The sequence below is a fragment of the Fringilla coelebs genome (assembly GCF_963513975.1).
Source record: "Fringilla coelebs genome assembly, chromosome: 20".
Lineage (NCBI taxonomy): Eukaryota > Metazoa > Chordata > Aves > Passeriformes > Fringillidae > Fringilla > Fringilla coelebs.
The window spans coordinates 10815403-10837012 of NC_140046.1; the positions used below are offsets into that span (position 1 = coordinate 10815403).

Below are 21610 nucleotides of genomic sequence, written 5' to 3' on the forward strand. Positions count from 1 at the left end.
CCAGGGGAAATTGCATCCTTGCTCTATGCCTGGGGCAGTGTAAGGATTTGGGATTGAGGGAATCTGCCTCCTGAGCCAGGAGCATATTTGCCCAGGCTGTCCCAAAGGGAGGTGTTGCTTCATCCCTGAGCTCCTGACAATTTCTCCCCTCCCACCTGCTCTGCATCCTCTCAAGGCAGCATAACACCCGCCCACCATGGGCTGGCGGCAGAGGGGCAGGGTGTCTGCTGCAAAAATCCCTTTGCTGGACAACTGGTAAAGCGGGGGACAGGGCAGAAGTGACTATGGGGGTGACAAATCATCTCTGTCACAAGTGGGGACACACTGTGTGTGCGGACATTAGAAAGAGACACTAACCATCTCTGCTTTTGCTGCTCCAGAGCCAGGTGTCTGCTGCTCCCTGGGATGAGTCTGCTTAATTTGGGGTTGTTTGGAGGCCCCAGAAGGGAGGAAGGGCAGAAGACTGAGGATGTTTTATTCCAGGTCTGGCTGTAGTTGCCTAGCAGAGCGGGCACCAGGGACTGCTTTGGAGATTTGCTGTATTTCTGCAGAGCTGTTCTTGTCTCCGTCTCCTTCCTCTCCTCTCCTCTCCTCTCCTCTCCTCTCCTCTCCTCTCCTCTCCTCTCCTCTCCTCTCCTCTCCTCTCCTCTCCTCTCCTCTCCTCTCCTCTCCTCTCCTCTCCTCTCCTCTCCTCTCCTCTCCTCTCCTCTCCTCTCCTCTCCTCTCCTCTCCTCTCCTCTCTCCTCTCCTCTCCTCAGCTGCATTGGCCTTGAGTTTTCTGCTATATCACCCTCAAATTCAAATGCTTTTGCTCTCTGTGTATTACTTTTTTTCCTGTGAAGAATGTCAGACTAATAAGCTCTAGAGTCACAAGCTACTGAAATTAGTTCCTTGGGTGCCACCAGCCAGCTGGGGGTGGGGTCTGGCCCCAGCCATCAGCACACAAGACCTTTGGACTAAGCCATAAGCTCTGGAGCCCTGGATCTGTGGGGGATTTCTCCCACTCCTTCCTCCTGGCCAGGTACCAGGTTTGGGGCACAGACAAAAGGCAGCTACAAGGTGCAAGGTGAAGAGTCTCACCATGGCAGGAGATCAGTGGCCTGAGGAGAGGTAAAGCTTTTAGAGGTAGAGCATTGTAGTCCATTCCTGTGATGGCGTCTGCTGAGGGAGCATAGGGAAGCAGTGTTGGACCTGGGGGGAGAGAGACAGCAGGGAGAAATGAGAGCAGCTCTGTTCCTGCATGAGAAGGGTACAGGGAATTCAAGAGATATCCCAGGGGCACATCCAGGCATGTGTCTGGTGGCACAAGGGATGCCATGGGCTGCACCAACTCACTGGGCTCTATGCCTGTCAAGTGTCAGGGTGCTAATGCCTCCAGAGATCCAGCTGACTCCCCAGGCAAAACCAGACCCCTTTTTGACAGCTTGCTCCCAAGGAGCCTGCCAAGAAAAGACCTGTCCTGGCCTGAGCTCTGCTCCAAGCAGGATGTCTGACCCTTGGCACAAGTGCAGTTAACCACAAACGCCACCTTTAGGAAGACCTCTGTGTGGCTGTTGCAGGCATGGCTTCGAAACTGCTCTATCAGGCATTGGGTGGAAATAGAGCCTGTTGATGACCTGGAGGACACGGGATCTGGGGTGACAGAAAATGTCAAGTGTAGCTTCACCAGTGTCCCTCACCGCAAAAGTGATTAATGCTGCTTGCCAGACCGGGAGACTGGGGTACCTTCTCCAAGATCATTCTATTTGGCCCATCTGACCAACAGCATGGAAAAAGGACAGGGCATCCTAGGGAAGACACAAGTGATGTGAATATTTTCTTCAGGCCTCTGCTCTCTTGTTCTCCCAGCAGCCATGATGGCTTGGAGCCATCTGAGACCCAGCAGGAGAAGCCAAATTCCACCGCAGCGGTTAGCGGGGGGAGATAAAACTGGCAGGAGAAGGAGTGCGGGCAGAGCCGGGGAGGGCGGGGGTGGGAGCCCCGCCTCCAGGGAGGTGCCAGGGAAGGCGGTCACGAAGCTCTGGCCCTGGTGCTGCTAGAGGGATCTGCCGGTGTCTTGAACAGCCGCGAATCCTGGTAGTGGGGTTCCCTGCAGTAAAGGTCGGACTCAATGACCTCAAAGGTCTTTTCCAATCTAACTTATTCTGTAACCTCCTGCCCCGCTCCTTGGTCGGCAGACCCCTGGCTCCCCTGAGCCCATGCCTGCTCCATCAGGGTGCCTGGGCTATGCTCCAGCCCTCGGCTCATCTACCCTTCCCACAGCATGTGTGGGCTCCTTCTGTCCCTGATGTCGCAGTACTCACTCAGGGAGCACTGCTGGACCCAGTGCTGGCCCTGGATGCCAACAGGGGCTAAGGGGGCACCTCAGTGTCAGAAAGGCCAGCGGCACAGCAGGGGGCCCTGCAAGCAGAAAGCCCCTCAGTTACACTGGGAAGTGCCTGCAGCAAGAGGGGCTGTTGCAGGGCAGGACCCCTTGGGGGCCCCTGTTCAGGCCCAGGGGGGTTGGCCACCCCCAAGAGCTCTGTCATTACAGGATAGCAAGGGGGTCTCAGGGCAGTGATACCCAACTGCCCCTTGCCCTTGAGCCTTGGATACTTCCCAGGGCTGCTCCAGCATCCCACTGGAGGCTCTGGCCAGGAGCAGATCACAGCCCTTCATCTCTCACCTGAGTCAGCTCAGACCCAGCGGTTCCATCATCCTGAGGCTGTCACTGAAGATCTGGCTGGCCTTGGTGCCCTTTCTGGAGCACAGTGTTTGAGAAGCCAGCCTTACCCGCATGCATCTTGCATTGATCCTGAACTTCTTCCACCTGACTGAGGCTCAGAACCCCTTGGGTCAGCAGGTTGTCCAGCATCCCAGAGATCAGCGGGTTGCTCACATGCTCCACAAACTCTTTCTGCACATTCTGGAGCAGCTCCTCTTCAGGATGGCACCATCTGCCCCGCACCATAGCTCCAGCTGCCCCACCACCTAGCTCCCTCCAGGTGCTGCCTCCTCCCTATGTGCTCCCCCTGCGCTATTGCAAACCCAGGGTGCTGCTCCCTCCTTAATTTTCCAGCCCAGAGGCTTTTCCTGCCTTCACTCACCTCCCCCTTTCCCCACACATTTTTCCCGGGGAAATCGCCCAAAGCAATGCATTTGCAAAGATTCAACATCTGCAGGAGAAGGTGGAAGAGGTGCCTCTGCAGCTCTCAGAGGCAGACCCGGGACAGCTCCACTCACAGCTGGCACCAGGCACGGATGGTTGTCCTCTGTCGAGGACCAACATCCCTTTGTCCACACCCAAAAACCCTCCAGACCTGTCTGGGCCTGGCCTCAGCTCATCCTTTCCAGCGGCTGCAGAGAGACACCGCCTCTGGCAGCACCTCATGCTGGCAGCTGGGAGCACTGGAACAGCTGCCAGAGAGGCCCTGGAGTCTCCCTCTCTGGAGACATTCCCAATGCACCCAGATGCGTTCCTGTCACCTGCTCTGGGTGATCCTGCCTTGGCAGGGGGGTTGGACTGGGTGATCGCCACAGGGCCCTTCCAGTTTCAACTACTCTGTGATGCAGCTCGCAGGATCCTGGAAGGTAAAACCTAGGCTGTGAGCAAGTCTGAGATTGCCCCCTGACTACATTAGAGGGGCTGGTCCGCAGGCAGGCTGAGGATGTGAACGCCACGGATCGGAAAATGCAGGGACAAGGCGCGGGGCACGGGCCATCCAGCCCCGGGGGAGGCACATCCAGGCAGAGAGAAGCTGCCCGAGACCGAGCGGGGCGATAGAGCGGGGCAGCCTCACGATCTCTTGACTATTCAGGGGGCTTCCGTAGAACGTGAGGCCTGGCCCGGAGGCAGCGACCCCGCGCCATCCTGCCCAGGCCGAGGCCGAGGCACCGGAGGCCCCGCCGCACCGATGGCAGGGGTTGTTCCCCTGGGCGCTGCCTGGGACCGAGGCCCCCGGGCTCCGAGAGCCCTCGGGCCGCCCCGGGCCCCGCCGGGCTGAGGGGGGGGGGGCGGGGAGGGGGGGAATCCCTGTCAGCGGGCGGTCACGTGATGGGGCGGCCCGGCGGCCCGCCCGCCCTGTCTGAGCAGCGGCGCCGTGCGGTCGCCGATTGGTTGCGGCGGGACGCGCTGTGATTTCTCATTGGTCGTCGGGCGGCGGGCACCGCCCCCTCTCGTGTCACGGGATAGGCCTGGCGGGAGGGGGGCTGGGCGTGGCCTGGCGGCCGGTGGCGCTGGGCGGGGACGCGTTCTCTCCGCTGATTGGTCGGTGGCGCCGGCGGTGCCGGGTGCTGATTGGCCGGGGCGCGCGGGCTGGCGGGGGGGGGGCCGGGCGGGAGCTGCACGCGGCAGAGGCGGGAGCGGCGCGGCCGGAGCCGGGCGGGACCCGCCGGGACAGGTGAGGCCGGGGCTGCCCGGGACTCTCCGCCCCCTCTCCCCTCCCGCCGCCCTGGCACCCAGCGCCGCTCCTCGGGCCGCCGCCCGCCGCGGTCCCGCTCCTTCTCCCCGCCGCCCGGTGAGCGCGGCCTCCCCGGGGCCTGTCCGTGAGGGGCGGCACCGCCCGGTGGCAGCAGCGCTGAGGCGGCGGCGGCCCTGCGGGTTGGGCTGCACCGGAGGTTCCGTGGTGTCGCCGGCGGGCGGAGGCGGGGTCGCAGTCAGACCGAGGAACGGGGCGCGGAGCTCCCGCTGGGGCCGGCCCTGCCCGCTCCGGCCCTGCCGCGGGGCCTGAGCCCTTCCCAGGGTCGAGGCGGCGGGTGCGCTCGCCCGCCTCTCCTGTCCACCTGCGCTGGGGCCGTGCAGATTCCGCCTGGAAGTGCCTGGCAGGTGGGAGATTCTTGTGCCGCAGAGATCCGGAGTAGCGGCCCGGAGCTGGTTCTTTCTCGCATACCGGTGGGGTTTGCTGGATGCCCCCTCACGGCTGTGTTTGGAGCAGGTGCCTCCCCTCCGTGCTGGGTAGGAGCTGGTTCTGTGCTAGTTTGGAACTGCGGCTGGCTGAAGTTTGGTGTGGAGATGGTGATGCAGGTTTGACATTTATTTAGAACCCCCTCAGCTAACTGTGTTGTAAACACTGGCTTCCCTAAAGCAGTTGATGTGATGCCTTTGGGGTTTTCTGCTGAATTAACTGAAGTGGAATGAACTCAAAATAATCCACGGTAAAATGGGGGTTCCTAGAACATTATTGGGCATGTTATGTTAACTGTCTCATAAAGATCCTGATGGTGGTTTTGGCAATGACTTGAAGGAAGCTGACAGGTAAAAGCTGAGAAACTGCATGAGCAATGCAGAGTGCTGAGTAAAAAATGGGAAATGAGAATCTGACACTGGCCTGGTTAGTTTGGCACTAGACTTTGGGGAGACCACATATGTCTTATCAGAGAAAGTAGACTTTAGGAAGAGTCTGAAATGGGAGCAGAGAAACAAGGCAGGGAGAAGTGAGATCTGTCCTGGGAAGCAGGAATTTTTGCCTGGGTTCATGAATGTATTGAACACAGGGAGCTAGGCTGGAGGTGCTCTTTCGTACTTCACTGAGGAGGAGGAGAGGGAGTGTTAACTCAGCTCCCACACTGGTGCAAAAGCTACTGTGCCCAGGTTTGGTGTTTGTGTGTGGTTTAAAGCTGGTGGAAAGCTGGGCAGAGTTTGGACATGTATGAGGTGGGAATAAAGGTGAAAAAAGCTTCTATGTGGTTCTGAGGGAACTCCATCTACCTTCTCCAGCAAGAACCTGAGAGAAGATCTGGCCAGTCTGCGTCTGCTTCTTGTGGAGAGCAGAGGCTGGAGACTGGGAATTCAGTCTGGCTGATCAGGGTATCAGGGTATCTGGCTGATCAGGTACATGGAATCCAAAATGTATATCTTTAGGTGATAGGGATGCAAGCATGAGAAAAAACTTCCCTAAGTCAGTCATGACTTTGTGTTGCCTGCCAACTTTTACATGGAGGCTTCATGTTTTTCTTTTTTTCAATAAAAGCAGCTGGGCTCAGTCCAGGAATTTGGGATCTGCTCTGCTTGGGGGTCTGTGAGGTGTCTGTGGTGTCTTTAGGGAGTTTGCTGGAAGATGGACATCTAAGTAGACTGGGAAATAAATGTAAAAGTTTCACTTATAAATTTCTAGGAACATCTGAGTTCCTCTTTTCTTTGCTGCATTCTCAGGAATCTGTTTATCTTGCTGTGACAGTTATTTAATTTTTTTGAGAGAGCCTTGACTAGGACATTTCCTCAGAGGTGTCACTGCTGTGGGTTTTGTGGCAGGGTCTGTCCAGCCCATCCATCTTAACAATAGTGTAATTTACCTGTCAGATTTGGTTGTAACAAGCTAAAAAACCAAACCCAAAACTCAAATCAAGGGAAGCTTTAGGGGCAGATCTTGCCACAGAGACTTTGGAGAATGCTGCTGTGCCGGCTTCTATTGTGATCTCAATCTGCCAAATATGGCCTGCTTTTGTTTTTTGTTTACATGGGGCTTCTCAAAGTCTCCCTTGTGCCAGTGCTGAGGAGCACAGGGATAATGTGAGCAACCTTTCCTCGGCCTGGTGCCTGTGTCTCGCTGAGTTCTGCTCACCTGGAGGCAGGTGCCAGGCCTGGATGACTCTAGTCCGGCCTTTTGGTGAGGATTGCTCTGGGAATTGGGCCTTCTCCTCCAAGAAATGTGGTTTTAGTCTGTGCTGTTTGAGACAGAGCTATTTCCATCCCTCTTTGCTGTCTCCAGTTTGTTTCAGAGGCTGCTGTCAGTGGAGGGAGAGGGTTGTTCTCAGTAATACTTTGGTAGGTGAGGAAAAAGGAGGGTAGAGAGAACTGAGATTGTTTTGCGGTGTGTGTGGTTGCACTGAGTGTGTGCAGTGGTGTTGGAAATGACTGAGCATTGTTTCACAGAAAAATCCAGCAGTGTCATCTAACCCAGGTTATTTTTATGAGAGAGAAATGTGAACAGAAGGAAAAAAATCAGTGTTGCATGCTTGCACATCATACTCAACTTCCCAGGACATGCTCCCCCAAGGAATTAATAATTATCAAGGAGTTATGAAAGCTCATACCTTTCCCCTTCCAAGGCAGCTCCAGCCAGCCATTTTCCCATGTGTTTTTGGATTTCTAGTGGTCTCTTACTGTGAGACTTGTCGCTCTTTGCAGAACTAGATCAGAGCCCTTTTTAGATGATGATGAATGGAGATGAGAGCTATTTAAAAAATTACTTTGCTCTTAGCAAATTAGCGTAACAGATTAATCCCTGCTCATAATCACTGCCTGTTCTTCAGGAGGATGCTGGGGCTGTGATAGAGCAGGGAGGAATTTTGTCTGGTTACTTGGAGCACGCTCTGGGCCGTTGTAATCGCTTCCCTCCTGTTCCTCCCTGATGTTCCCGCAGTTCCACACACTCCCAACAGCCCCAAAGGATAGGATTTCCCTCCGGAGGGATCAGATGATTAGCTTATAAATAGCAAATGCCTGCTCAGGCCTACTTTCCAGGGTGATTTGGTCCCTGTCCTATCCAAAGCAATGAGTACAACTGCATCTGCATGTTGCGGCCCAGAGCCAAATCCAAGGAAAGGGGGATGCTTTTCCTTGAGCTGGTGAATTTCTGCCTGGAAGGAAACTGCCCTGGTGCAAGGTGCTTTGGCTTTGCGGCCAGAGCCTCAGAGGGGGGATTGGCTGGGAGGGTCTAGCAGCAGCAGTGCACTGTGCTGCTGGATGGGCTGGCACAGCACTGGGAAAACGGCTCTTTTCTGGGAATGTGAGCTGAAATGAATCTGAGACATGCTCAGTGGCTGAATCGTGTTTGAAATGAGCCTGTGTTCCTGCCAGGAAGCCTGTGCTGGTACTGGGGCACCCTTGTATCGAAGCCTGAGCTCTTGGAGTCCTTTCTGAGTTGCACACATTCTCCCTTACCTATTTCCTTCCAACCTTCTTTTCTTTCTCTCTAGTTTAGTCAATTCTGGGCTGCTGAGAGATTCTGACACACATGCTGAGCTTTCATGTGCAGCCTCTGGTCGCTTTGACATACCTGGGTTTGCCTCGGAGCTGGAGGAGCCCCTTCCCAGTGGGGTAGGGATAGTTTTCACGGGGTGTGTTTTGCAATGTCGTTGTGCAGTGATCTGTGTGTGGTGGGTCTGGGAGCAGCCTGGGCCTTTCCAGAGAGAGATGACTTTAGTGGAACGGAGCACCAGCAGAACTAATCTGACAGTTTCCCGCTCTTAACAGGAGTAAGGCCTTTGTTGTTACTTAGTACTTTGTATTGCTGTTTCTCAGTTGGGAGATGCCCTCAAATTTCTTCTTCAAGAGGGAGAAGCTTGCCCCAGGACCTATCCCAAGAGAGGAGAGTTATGTGTCAATATATTCTGTTTCAACATGTATCAAGTTTCTGGCCTCTGAGGTTTGCTTTTATGCTGCGGGCTTTTTAGGCACTTTTATTCCCTTTAGTCTCTGATGGAGAGCATTCCTGATCTGTCTTCCCTCGTGGATCCTGTTGCTTCACTTCCAGGTGGAGTGTTTGCTCAGCAGTGTGTATGATACAGCTGATCTCAAGCACTGCACACCCAGGAGGGTCGGCTGGCCCGGCCACGCACGACAGTGTTCTGCTTTTGCCAACACTGATTTTCCTCGGGAACAGAAACACCGCCCTGTCTCTTGCAGGGGGGTGGGTCTGGTCCTACCACAGAGATAGGCACAGCATTGACAGGAAGGATGGCAGTTAGGATTATGGTTTTCCTAAGCCTTGAGAATGGGGTTTGCTAGAAATAAGATAGGTGGGAATGTTCTGATAACAAAGTACAGGCGACATATTGGATACCTCTGTCTGAGATGGAGCAAGAGCCAAATCTGGTGACTCTTGCTGAGGCTGCTGACCACTGTCAGCTCCTCCCTGCTTCAGAGGAGCCTGTGCCTGCAGCAGGGACAGAGGTAGAAATGGCTCACAACTTATCTGCCTGGGGGCAAAGTCTTGTATCTGAACTTAAGCCCAGAATTGCAGCAGGATATTCTCAGGAGCTCAGCTTTCTGCCATTTCATGCTTTCAGAACAGCAGTGGCTGGGAAGTGGAGTCCTTGTTCCTTTTCCAACCTGACCAGTTCTTCACTGCAAAATGAAATTATGGAATTGTTCTCAGAACATGCTTGGACATGGCACTGCCTGTGAGTGACAGCTTTATGGTAAGGACACTCAAAGCATTTCTACTCTACAGTCAGTTCAATTGCTTAGGCTCTGCCAGCCTTTTCCTGATGGTCCCTGCTGAAGCTGGGGATTGCTCTGAGTGAGCGAGGGTTGCAGTTTGCATTGTTCCTTCTGGAAACTTCAGAGGGTTTTGTTGGTTTGTTTTATTCTAGAAACTTGTTGAAGTAGACAGCTTCCCCCAAGTGGATGAGTGCCTTGTGGCAATCCAGCATGAATCTATTCAGTTGTCTCTGTTGTTTCAACTGTGCTGCCTGGATTTGCAATATTTTTTTTTTTAAATCTTTCAAAGGACTCAGCAGAAGTCTCCTTATTGCAGGAGTATGACTGGCACATAGCACTCAGGGACACCAGTGTGACAGAGCCAGGTGGGATCTGTTTCACTGTTCTAATGGGAATGAGAGCAGCCGTTGTCCTGTTTAGTATCTCATTTATGAGGCACCTAGACCCAGTTTGGAGAACGTTTCACCTAGGGTACCCTGGGAGAGCATGGCTGGCTGCCAGCCTGGAGCCTGGGTCATGCCTGTGCTTCCGGCAGCTCAGCTTGGCTACCAGCACCACCTGGCAGCTTCATCGCCCTGTGGGTGCCTCGTGACCTGGGGTGCTCAGGAGGAGCTTTAGGAGGATGTGAGGAGCCCTGAAGTTGTTGCTTCTCACCCCAGTCAGCATCGTTTGGGCTTATACTCACTTCTGCTTTCCAGCTAGACAGCACCCCCTTCCTGCCTCCCCCAGGTCAGGCCTGCAGCTGCACCCTTGCCAGAGGCACTTCTGCCTTCATTCCCAAATGGCAGACTGAACTTTTCAAAGGCTAAAATGTTCTGTTCTTGCTGAAAACTTTGGAGCAAGCCCATGGCATCTGCACACAGGCCAAAAAGCCTGTGCTGCCCTGGAGTTGAGGCTTGGGGCAGTAGAAGTGAGTCTCTTCAGACACGAGGCCTGGGAAGGCTGGAGTTGGATGTGGGATGGAGCAGCCTGTATGTGCCAGGACAGAGTGTGTGTTGGGATGGGGGAAGAACAGCTGTGAAGTATTTGGAGGTTTGGTGGGAAGAAACACAGTGCAGTGGGAGTTGGTGAGCTCCTCTGGAAACACTAGAGACTTGTTTCTCAAGCTGCTTTATGTACCACTGAGGATGCTGTGTCTGTGGTACATTCCCAGTGACCTGGGGTGTTAAACTTTCCTCTGGCTGTGCTGAAGTACAGTTCATGATTTGTGTCCTCTTGACAACTTTCCTGTTCCCTTGGGTAAGTCTGGACCCTTTTCAGCCATACATTCCCTCTCCAGTGCTGCTTCAGGGTTTCTTACAGCCTGAGACTTATGTCCTCTCTATGTGGGATTAATTTCCTTTGATGCTATAGTTCAGTGCTGCTTTATTTTTTAAAAGCTGTGGCCCTTGTGACTTGGGAAACTGCTGCTGACTTCTGGCGTGATGAGTGTCTGTCTGTGTGCTCCAGGGCAGCCGTTTCCCTCCAATCCCAATGGACCATGGAATGGCTGGGAGCCCTGCAGAGGGATTAACTCTGGCTCCTCTTTCTGAGGTATCAGCTTTTCCTTCTGTGTGTTTGGATCCTTTGTGCTCCTAAACAATATGCCTGGTTCTTCTCAGTCCTCTGCAAGTGGGCTCTTCATCACCTGCCTCCTGTGGAGGGAAGATCTGCTGCTCCTGGAAAGTGTCAGTGCTTAATATTTTGTTGCCAGGAAGTCCTGGCTTGTGCTTTTCATATCCACCCCTTCACAAGAGGTAACTTCTCTAAGAAGAGAAGGTTCCTTGTGTCTACACACCTCCTCTGACAAACAGGTGATATCTTGAGGCCCTGGAAGTGTGCGCAAACCTAGCCAGGGGAAGTGGGTACAGTGAGAGGGAGTCTGGGCAATAAGAATTCTCATCTTGCTTGTAGCAAGAAAACATCTCCTCTAGACCTGGTTTCCTCTAAGTGCCAGGGGCTCTGCCTGTTGCCCCTTTCCCTTCTACAGAAAGAGGGAATAACACCATGTGCAGGGAGAGGGACAAGAGCTGAGGTCAGCAGTGGCTCTTCCCAAAGAAGTTGTAGCCTAGCTGAGCTGATTGGTAAGCAGCTGATTGGGAATTTTGATACTGATGCCAACTCTGACACTGCCAGCCTTGGTTGATGCTACAGCTCACAGGGTACAGTGCCTTTATAAAGTAATTTTGTTACCATGTTGAGGGAGTTTTATCATACCCAGGATAACCAAATCCTTCCTGTTTGCACTCCAGCTCCCTCACTGCTGCCTGGCTCAGGGCCTTGCTGCCTCTTAACTCAGGTGAAATTTGGTTTGCTTCTGAATGTTTGTTATCACTGTGCCCTGAGTGTTTGTGTTTGGATATAGCTGCCTACAGGAATAGAAAGTCCCTTGATTTCCAAGGAGAACTGCTTGTTTGTGCTGTGAAGTCCCTATTTTCTAGGGGGTGTTGAACCTGTGGTACAGCAATAATAGAGGATCTTTTCTTTAGAAATGCTGTGGTGAGGGAAGGGGCTGTGGGAGACTCCCAGGCACTGGAGGGGGGTGCAGAAATCCCCGAGGGGACCCAAGAGCGAGTCCCAGGCGTTCCCTGCATCTTTGCTGGATTGCACCATCCCTTAGGGCCGTGTCAGTGGTCCCTTCAGCAAAGCTGTTGCTGCAGCAGCTTTGCTTTGTGACAGCTCCACTTCTGCTCCTCCTGGCACTTGGGATCCTTGGAATGGGTGTTCACCATGCCCCGTGAGATCAGTGGGGGGTGTTTGGGGCAGCATCTTTCGAAGGGGTGACCTGGGCACAGTTCATCTTTGCCATAAACTTTCCACAGGGATGCTGGCTGTTTCTGTGTGACATGGTGATACTGGGGATTATTGCCCTGGAAGAGCAGATCCTTTGTTTGTCTCCCACAGCTGGTTGGGAGCACAAAGAACTGTGTTGGAGATGAGCTTTGCTGCTTGCTGAAGGTGAGGGATGAGTCTTGATGCAGGAAGGGGTAATTAGTAGAGCTGCCTCAGGCTGAGATTTGATGGATGTAGGGAGGAGCAGGGGCTGCAGAGAAGCCTCTGCAGGACTTTGAGACAATACATGATTAGGAGAACTGAATGAACGGGCCTGCTTTGGCCTGAAGAATTGGTCACGTCCTTTCTGGTGCCTCTGGCTGACTCATACCACTGAGTGTTCCTCGGGGAGCCGGTAGCTCCCAGCATCCAAGGGGCTGTGCTTGTTATAGGGCAGCCTGGAGACATATTGCAGGCAGCTGCCAGAGGGAATGCCACGTTACCGGCAGGCAGCCAGCACAGACTGGATGCAGATCCATGGGAAGTGGATGCCAGGGCTGGGATGTGCCAGCAAGCGACTCATATCCCTCTCTGCTGTCCTTTGCACTTCCTTGGGCTGGCATGAGGTTATATCTTCCTCACCCTGTTCTTTGCTCTTTCTCCTTTCTGGAATTGGAAAGTTCATCTATTGGGACTCTCCAGGGAGTACCACTATGCCAGTGAGCAGATGGATCCCTCTCTGCTGTCTCATGTCTGCATTTCCAAACCAAAGTGGGTAGCTAAGCACCTTTGGATGCTGGCTAAGATGATCCTAGACAGAGCCTCTTTTGTTCAGCAAGGAGTGCAAATTGAGATTATTTTTTAATGTGAAACTCTTGAATGTGGAGGTTCTGTGCAGATTTAGCTCATTAGGAAACTCCGCAGAAAGCTTTTGTTGCAATTGCTAAATGAGGCAAAAAAGGAAGTAAAAGTGGTTCTGTGCTGTGAAGTGGATTAATAGTTTTGTTTTATAATAAACCACAGATTTATGGACAAGTGAATCCCCCACCTCCCTTTCTCTTTGTTCCATGGCATCGTTCCTTCTTCAATAGGTGTTTTTACTAGAGGAATTCTCAGAACTATGAGAGGAACTGTTCTTCCTGTGAGCTTGTCTTTTATTGAAATACAAGAGGAAGTTCCTTAGACTTCTGTGAAAAGGTTCAATAGGTCTCATGGCAGAGGAAGTCACATTTTCAGCATGTTTTACTAATGACGAAGTACTCAAAACCAAAGCTGGAATGAACAGCCAGTTCCTCCTTGGAATTCCCTGGGGAGCAACAGCCCAGGGGCGGGATCCCACTGCCCTTGTGCTGCCACTCCTGCTTCCTCCTTACAGCAAAGGGGTGATACTGGAGTGTTAGAAGCTGGGAAGTGGGATGTTTCACTGAGTGCTGCAACTCCAGCTTTCCATTCTGCCTGTTCTCCAGAAGCTGTGGGGCTGGAGCCCAGGATGCTGGCCTGTGTGGGCAGCATGGGCTGGAGTGAAAACACAGTGCTGGGGAAAACCTGGATTCAGCTGGAATTGCTGATAGAGCTGCCGCTAGTGTTAGTGACCATGGGGTTCCATCAGTGCATGTCAGTGATGCACTGTCAGGAGGAAGGGAACTGTGTTTGGGCAAAGATGATAAAAATCCCAGTGCTTCCTGAGATTTGCCTTTGGGTTAGGTGAATGGATTGCAGTCTTGTCCTAAGCCTTGTAGAGGTAGGAATTTGGTCCTTAATGAGTTTTGTTATAGTCAGTTATGAAGTGGAAGAAATCCCAGGCTCTGTTCCCTCTGTGAGTTGCAGCAGATGAGACTAAATCCTCTGGCTCCTCTCTGTACTGAGCTCAGCATGTGGCCACCTTCATCCCTCATCCTGCTGGAAGCTACCAGCAGGGAAGGGACAGTGTGTGTGTGAATTTGAGCAGCTCTTGCTGCTAGATAAGCTGGGGACTTGCTATATATATCAAATTGCCTTCTCCTCCCTTGTATCAATTGGTTGGGGATTTCCCTTTCTAAGAGTGCCTTTGGAGCAGCCGGCATGGCCAGGGCTGTTTTTAGAAGCAGTTAAGCTCGTGCTTAGAGAGAGCACGAGATGGGAGCACTTAAGCTCAGCTGAACTTGCTGACCTGCCCACATCCTTTGAGGTGAGGTTATTAATGAAAGCAGGTCAGTGTGCAAGGCACTACCTTCATGGGATTTTCCATTGCTGAAGTGAAACCAGTTTTGAAAGGCTGGAAATTAAAGACCAGAGGCTCTGATTTAACCTTCTTCAACTTTGGGGGCTTGGGGTGGGAAAAGGGAGTTGTTAAGCACCAGGTGAAGTTTTGCTTGGTTTTGGGAGGGATACCACATCCAGAAAAGCTTCATGAAGGCCAAGTTTCTGAGTTCGTTGCTTGGTTGTGAAGAGCAGCTGTGGCAAAACAAGCCCTGAGAGGGTTCCTTAGGAAGGAGGATGTTCAGGCTGTAGACACAACAAACCATCAGGAGACAGTGCCTGCAAACTCAGGGTTTCCATGGGAGCCAACAGCTCTGACCATGCTCAGGTTGGACATGCAATTGAAAGTGAGCTCTTACCTTATTAATAACTCTCAAGGGTTTTCATCTCCTGTTGTGGTCTTCTGTAGCTTGATGGTAAAAGCCCTGAGCAGATGTTCATTGCTCTGTTTTAGAGGTTCTTCCTGTGATGGCAATTATTGCAAGTTTTGGAGAGAAGCTGGCTTTCCCCCAGCAGTGGGGAGGAATGTTAGCAGAGCTGTGTGTTCCCAGCCACGTTCCAAGGGTCAGTGCTGCAGGGCCTGGCACAGGATCCTCCTTGTCACTTGTGAGGAGGCTGCTGGGGAAACTGGGCTTGGTCTGGGTGAGTCAAGAGAATAAATCCTGATGCTTCCTTGTCCTCTCAGGCGTGCTGATGGTTTCGGCCACAGCTTTTTCACATATGTGTTTATGGGGGTTACCAAAAGATGCTTCGTTTTATTCCTATGGAAGAAAACTACCCTTGGAGAAAACAGGCTTTCCTAGAAATTTTGCCTGTGGTGAATGGTGGCACTTGAGCTCTGGCCTGGGGTCTGCCTCCAGCCAGCAACATGAGTTTCCAGAGCTGAGAAGCCTCAGCCGGACCTGAAGCATGGCTGTCCCAGGGCTGTGAATGCCAGCAGTGATCACCTGGAGTAAAAGCGGTATTTTCTGTTTTCAGACCCTGTTTCTATTGACTGTGCCAGGGGAGATTCTAGATCCTTGCAGGCAGGCACCACTTTAGATGCCAGAGGTGTCCTGGCTGCCCTTTACCAAGGGCTATAGTTCCTCCTGTCCATCCTGTCCTCTGGCTGCAGGGGCATGCCTCAGAAACCTTAGGATTCCTAAAGTAATACCACATGGGTATGTTTATGCACTTGTATGAAATAATAATAGTTACATTTTTAATAACAATAGGGCTGACATTGTGTTGCTGCTGTTTGGTTGAAATTATTTTAAAGTACCCACATGTTGAATGCCAGGGTATTAGACATGGGTGCTTGGGAAAGCCCTGAGTTTGGCTGGGAAAACCTGTAGTGGGGTAGAGAGGGGAAGTGGCACGCTTCAGGACTTTATCTTTGAATTTCAGAGCCTTCTGGTGTGTTTGGTCACATATCTCAGGTTTTTTCTGCTGTCACAAAGATTGCCTTTCAGAAAAAACTGTGGCTGTCAGAGACTCCCCAAGCTGATGGGAGTTAAAGGTGAATTCTCCTCGTGCATAATGAGAAGTGAGTGTTTGCAGAGAGACCAGTTTAGACAGCACTTCTCTGGCCTGGAGACTTGGGATGTGACCTCAGCAGTGCAGGCACCGTTTCCTTGAAGCTGTTGCTGCTTCCTTCCTGAGATTGAGTCGAAGTCAGTGCACGGTGTGGAGGGAGGGGCCAGGGCAGCCTGAGAGGGAGCCCCGGCCTGCATATCCCTCCCTTCGGAGCTGCGGGACGCCAGGAGCAGGCAGGAGCCTGGATGGCAGCTGGGATGGGTCCGTGCACTGCTTTGGGTAGGGACCAGGCAATTGTTTGTGCTTGAATAAAGGCTTAATTGTGACTTGAAATGTCCCAACTGCTTTTTTAAAGAAAAGCAAACAAAGCTGAAGAACAACAGGCTGGAGTTACAGGGAACTTTGAAGATGGTTGCCAAAGCCATGCTTCCTGTCTCTGTCAGTCCCTTGGTTATGGAGTTCAGCTTGGAGCCTTGGCTTTTAATTCCTTCTCTGCCAGCTTGGGATGAAAGGCCTGTAGGGTGGGCATGGCACGGGGGCAGCAGGGCTCTCTCGGTCCGTGGTTCCTCCACGTGCCCCCATGGAAAAGACTGAGGGGTCTGTCCCTGTGTGCGGCTGGCTGGGATGGGAATGAATCGGTGCGGTGATGGCAGCGCCTCCGCCGAGCCCTGCTGCCGGCCCTGCTCCTTCCCTGCTCCTTCCCGAGCAGAAAGGAGGAGGCAGACGCTGACCTGGCAGGGGACCATCCCCGGTGTGCTGCTGCCACCTGGTGCCACCGGCTGCCCCAGCCTCGGGGCTGCGGCGCCGGCAGAGCCACAGCCTCGGGAGGAGGGGGGAGATGAGCTGAGAAACGCCTGCTCCTGGTTCTGGCTCTCCTTCCTTCACCGTCATTGCGTTCCCCTTGAAACTCCGATTTCACTGTCATTAATGAAAAGAAGCAGAGTCAGCTGGCAGGCAGGCTGCTGAAATTAATTATGTTGAAAATGATTGCAGAGATGGATAGCAGTGCTCGTTTGCTGGCAAAGTGGTGGGCTCTGTTCTCTCATTATCCCGTACACCTTGATGGCATCTGGGTGACACTGCTGGACCCTGCAGCTGGGGTCTGTCAGAATCTGCCTGTGCACCTTCATCTCACAGACTCACAGAATGCAAGGTTTGAAAAGGACCTTAAAGATAATTTTGTTCCATCTTGCACACGATATAAACTGTTTTCTGGCTCCTCTGTGTTTCCATCTCTCCTGACTCCTGGCTGAGCAAGATGTGGCAGAGGAAAGGATGGGACAGACAAAATGCTGATGGGAACATGGTGCTGGAGCTTGGATGCACCATAAAGATCTCCCCCTCCCTGGTTCCTTCACTCCTCTGCAAAACAAGTCGTCATTACCCTGCTTTGACAGTGTCCCCAGGCTAAGCTGTCCCTGGAGCCTGACACAGAGGTAGCTGGCAGGTCTTGGCTCCAGGTGTATCCCTGGCCCAGACTATCGAGTTCAGCATTTTTTAAATTTTGGTGGTGTTTTCATCCCCCAAGATATAATCTTGTTTGCTTGTTTCCTCCTCCAGCTCTTTCCACACCCTCTTCTACATTCCTGCATCTTTCCTTCTAGAGCTTCCACTGTTCCTTCCATCCTCGGCAGTCCTCAGTTCTACACTGTTCAGCAGCACGAACCCCAAAACTGCCTGTACCCCAGTGCTGCTCCTGCTCCAGCAGATGCCTGCTCAGCTCAGTGACCTCTGTTCCCACCAGCAGCTCTGCCCTAGGGTCTGCATTGTTCTTCCCAAGCTCTGTGATCTTCAGCCACCTCATGTGTTTCATTTTCCAAAATTAGTCCTGTTCATTTTCCCTTTTGGCAGTGGTACATCCATGGCAGCTCTGGGGTCCAGTCCTGCCTACAGCCACGCAGGCTCAGGGCTCATAGCAGAGCTACTCTGGGCTTTACTAAACCAGAGCTTTGCTTTTATTTGGCATTAAGCCTGTGGCTGCTCCAGGCACCCCTCTGATTTCTCCATCCTTCTTTCCCCTTCTTTTTTACTGCAGAGGACCTTGTTTCTTTAGAGGAGAAGGACAAAATGCGGTGTCAGCATTCCCTCCTGGCGCTCTGCTCTTTTCCCTGCACCAGGCACAAGTTCTCCTCTGCTTTGTCCTCTGATCTCTGCCCCTGTGCTGTCTGTTCCTCCCTGTTGCACTATTCTTCTTCCCCCCCTTGCTCAGTTTCTCAGCTGCCTCTGAATCCTTCTCCATGCTGTGTAGTTTCTCTCCTGTTAAAAGCGAAGCTTACCTCTGCTCCTGCTCACCTCCTATGCCTATTTTTTTTTTCCCCACTTCCATGATAAGTCTCTTGGACACAGCCCTGTCAAAGGGGAAGTCCCTCATCTCCTCAGCCTGGAACTGCTGCTGCAAAAACCCTGAGCTTTGCTAAATCTCCATGTTGCTCTCCCCACCTTCACCATTTGGGAGATTTGACTCCGTGGCAGTTGTGCTCCTGAAATCCTGAACTCGCTCTGCCTGTTCTCTCCTTTGCTCTGCTGCCTCTCCTGCACTTCCTTGGGGATTTGCTATCCCAGCAGGGCTCTGGTTTCTGTTCTGTTGCTCTGTGTAACCTTATCCTCACACATCTCCTGCCCTCCTTTGCAGCTGGCACAGGCATAATCTGTCCCTCTTGCCCTGTGCCTGGCTGTCAGTTACAGGCCTGGATAATCTGTCCCTATGTTCCCTGTGTCCCTGTGTGGCTGAGCCCAGCCTCCAGCATCCTCCCTGCACAGCTCTATGGGCTTGCCCTGGGAATGGGCATGAGGACCAGCTTAGCACTGGCCACATGTGGGTGTGTTTTTGAGGGCTTTTCTCCCATAGGATGGTGCAGTGCAGTCAGGAGCATTCCTGGCTACGGCACCTTTCCCTGAACCCTGCAGTCCTGCAGAGAGCTGATTTATGTGTCCTGGCCTGAGCTCTTGGGAGCAGTTCCATGTTTGAAACCTAGATGTTCCCACTTGGAATGCAGCTGAAGCCTCAGCAGCCTTCAAAGTACTCATGCTTACTTTTAAATATGAAGAAAAACGCTTTCAAGGGTATTTTAGTCATGATCTGACTCCTGGCTTGGATGACCAGGAAGAGTTTGCAAGTCGTGACCTTCTCCTGGTGCCTGTGGGTGAGCCGGGGGGGGATGTGGTTCTGTGCCATGGGCTAAGTGAGGCAGTTGCTGTGTCTTGCTCTGTGTTGGCCTGAGGCCATCCCCTGGAACTCAGGATGGGCCATGCAGTGTAATGGCAGGTGGCCCCCTCCCCTGGAGTAATTCCTCTTGCTGTCCCCACATCTCCCAGGTAGGATAACTTTGAACATGAGACTCAGTCTGTGCTCCCAAGTCATTGATCCTGGGAAGAGCACCTGGAGGTTGGGGTGTGCCAAGGGCACCATGGGCAGCTCTGCTTGTCCAGAGTCTGTGGAGATTCATGTATTCAGACCTGGACTAAAAACAGCTATTTAATGGAGTTTTAAACACTCCCAAGTAACAAAAAGGACAACTTTTCCCATAAGCTTGATGGAACTTATTCCATTCTGAAACTTCATCTACCAGTAATTGGATTGAGATCTGTCCTTGGCAGCAGGACCAATACTTAGCATAAATACTGCAGTATATTGAAGAATTCTTTTCTTTTATTATCTTTGGGTTTTTAAGCTGCATAGGTGAGCTGGTTTTGCTTTGGATCATTACATGGCATTGGTCTTCCTGCTCCAAGTGTGCTGGCTGAGCTCTGGCAGTTGTGGCCATGGTCCCAGCAGTGCTGGAGACAGAAGTGCCACCCATCAGGCCCTTTTTCATCACTGATATTATATATGTTTGCAGTGGACTTTTTGCCAGTCCCTGTTGAGCAGCTCATGTGAGGGTGCCTATGAGATCCTCTAATCTGAACTTCCAGCAGCTTTTCATCCATGGGTAATTCCTCATCTTGGAATTCAGCCCTTCCCCCTGGTTTGACCATATATTATGATCCCTTCATGCTGCAGAGCAATCTGAATACTTTGGCAACCTGTCACCATCATTGGCATTGCTGTGACATTCGGAGGCTCTGGTATTTTTAATAGTTATTCAGCAGTAAAAGAGTTTTGTTGTTGAAGAGCAGCTGGTCATGGCCATCATTAGAAACAACCCTCTTAGCTGTAATTTTGTTTAAAATAACAAAGACCAGCTCATACAATCTGCTTTGCATGTAACTGTGGGGTCTGACAATTACATTTTTAGCCTCTAATTAGTGGGAGGCTTGAGATGGCTGTTTCTGTTTCATTTGGGATCACAATAAGGCCAATAGGTTTCCTGGTTTTCTCCTTCTAACATTCCCTGTTTAATATTGGACTTGTTCTTCCCCTTTAAGTGCACCAGGACCAACTCTACCATTTTAGCTGAAATTAAAGCAAAAATCTCTGCCTGGGGCAGATGCTGAGTGCAGAGAGCTCTGCTCCAACTGCAAACAATGGCTGGAGTTTTATGAGCAATTAAAATCGAGTCTCCTAGCAGGGAGTGAGGAGCTGCCAGGGGCCACCCACCTCGCCTGGGGCACCCATGACACCCCTGCAACCAGGAAGCCTTAGCCAGCTCTTGCTCCCTTCCCCAGCTTCCCAGAGCTCCATGTGTGGATGTGTACGGGCACCCTCCCTCCTTCCCACAGGACCCCTGTTCCATACTGTGCTGGCAGGCGATGGCAGGGAGCGAGTGCTGTTCTCATTGTTCTGTGTTCCCTACACTGTTAATCCCACTGTATTAGAGGCAGAACTTTCAGCTTTTTTCAGAGGTTCCTGTAAATTCACAGCACTGTGCTCTCGTGGCACCTCCATGAGACTTGGGGAGACAGAGGGATAGGAAGTGATTCCCCTGGATTTTGACAGCCCAGTTGTTTGTGGGGATTGCTGCGATTCCCAGTTCCGGTCACATCCTGGCTTGGATTGCAGCTGAGAGGGGACCTGGGTGTTGCAGGCCTGAGCTGCAGTTTGAAAAAGGAGCAGTCCTTTCCTGGTGTGTGTGTGACAGTCTGGCCAGGGCCTAAGGCTGAGCTTCCTGGAGAATGTAGGCAGAGCTTGGTGGTCCTGGCCATGTTCTTCCAGCAGCGTCTTCCACCATCTGCAGGGAATGGGGACAGAGGTTTCCAGACAGTGCTCCAGTCCCTGCCCCTCCATTTCTCACCAGGAGGGCCAAAGATCCCTGGAGGCAGCAGTGTGGTTGCATAAGGAAGTGTGGTGTGAGTCACGCGAGCAGGAGGCTACAGGAGAGCAAATGAGGAGTTTTACAAGTGTTCTCAACTCTGACACAGCTTTGTTATCTGAGGGTTTGTCTCCCAGACTGAGAGTTACAGAGGAGGTTACAAGCTATAAAAATGCTCAAGAGAAGTGAATTATTTTCTCTACTTCCCCCAGCCCAGCTGTATCAGGTGGCATCACCTTACCAGCCCCACCAGCAGCACCAGTTCCTCCTTCCTGTGCCCCCCTTCAGTGACCTATGGGGAGGGCAGGCAGCTGCTGGCCCCATGCTCTGCCTGTGACTGCAGAGCAGCAGAAAAGCCTGAGGCTCTGGGCTTTGGGGTGACTCAATGTGAAAAAACTCAACATGAGCTATCGGTGTGCCAGTGACAGGACAAGGAGGAATGGGTTCAAACTGAGAGAGAAAATTTAGGTTAGGTATATTGGGAAGGAATTCTCTGTGAGTGTGGGCAGGTCCTGGGCACAGGTTGCCCAGAGTAGCTGTGGCTGTCCCTGGATCCCTGGAAGTGTCCAAGGCCAGGCAGGATGGGGCTTGGAGCAACCTGGTCTTGCCCATGGCAGGGGCTGGAACAAGATGACCTTTAAAGTCCCTTTCAACCAAAAGCATTTTGTGTTAGGTCATTCCATCTGTGTGTGAAAGCCATTGCTCTCTTTTATCTTCTTTTCAGTGCCATCCTTTTTGCCTTGGCTTTCTCTGTCCCTGGTCCCTTCTTCATTTA

General features: G+C 52.3%; 1 protein-coding gene across 2 annotated transcripts in view; it reads left to right on the forward strand.

Annotated features, from left to right (window-relative positions):
• Nucleotides 1–4332: 4332 nt before the first annotated feature.
• MTMR4 (myotubularin related protein 4) overlaps nt 4333–21610 on the forward strand; it is a 56540-nt gene continuing 39262 nt past the window's right edge. Inside the window, exon 1 of one of the 2 annotated variants that reach the window (XM_084219394.1) lies at nt 4333–4379. The gene's annotated coding sequence lies outside the window, so the exon portion shown is untranslated. Of the gene's footprint in view, nt 4380–4842; nt 4934–21610 lie in introns of those variants that run through there. The other variant, XM_084219395.1, reaches the window with a different exon arrangement.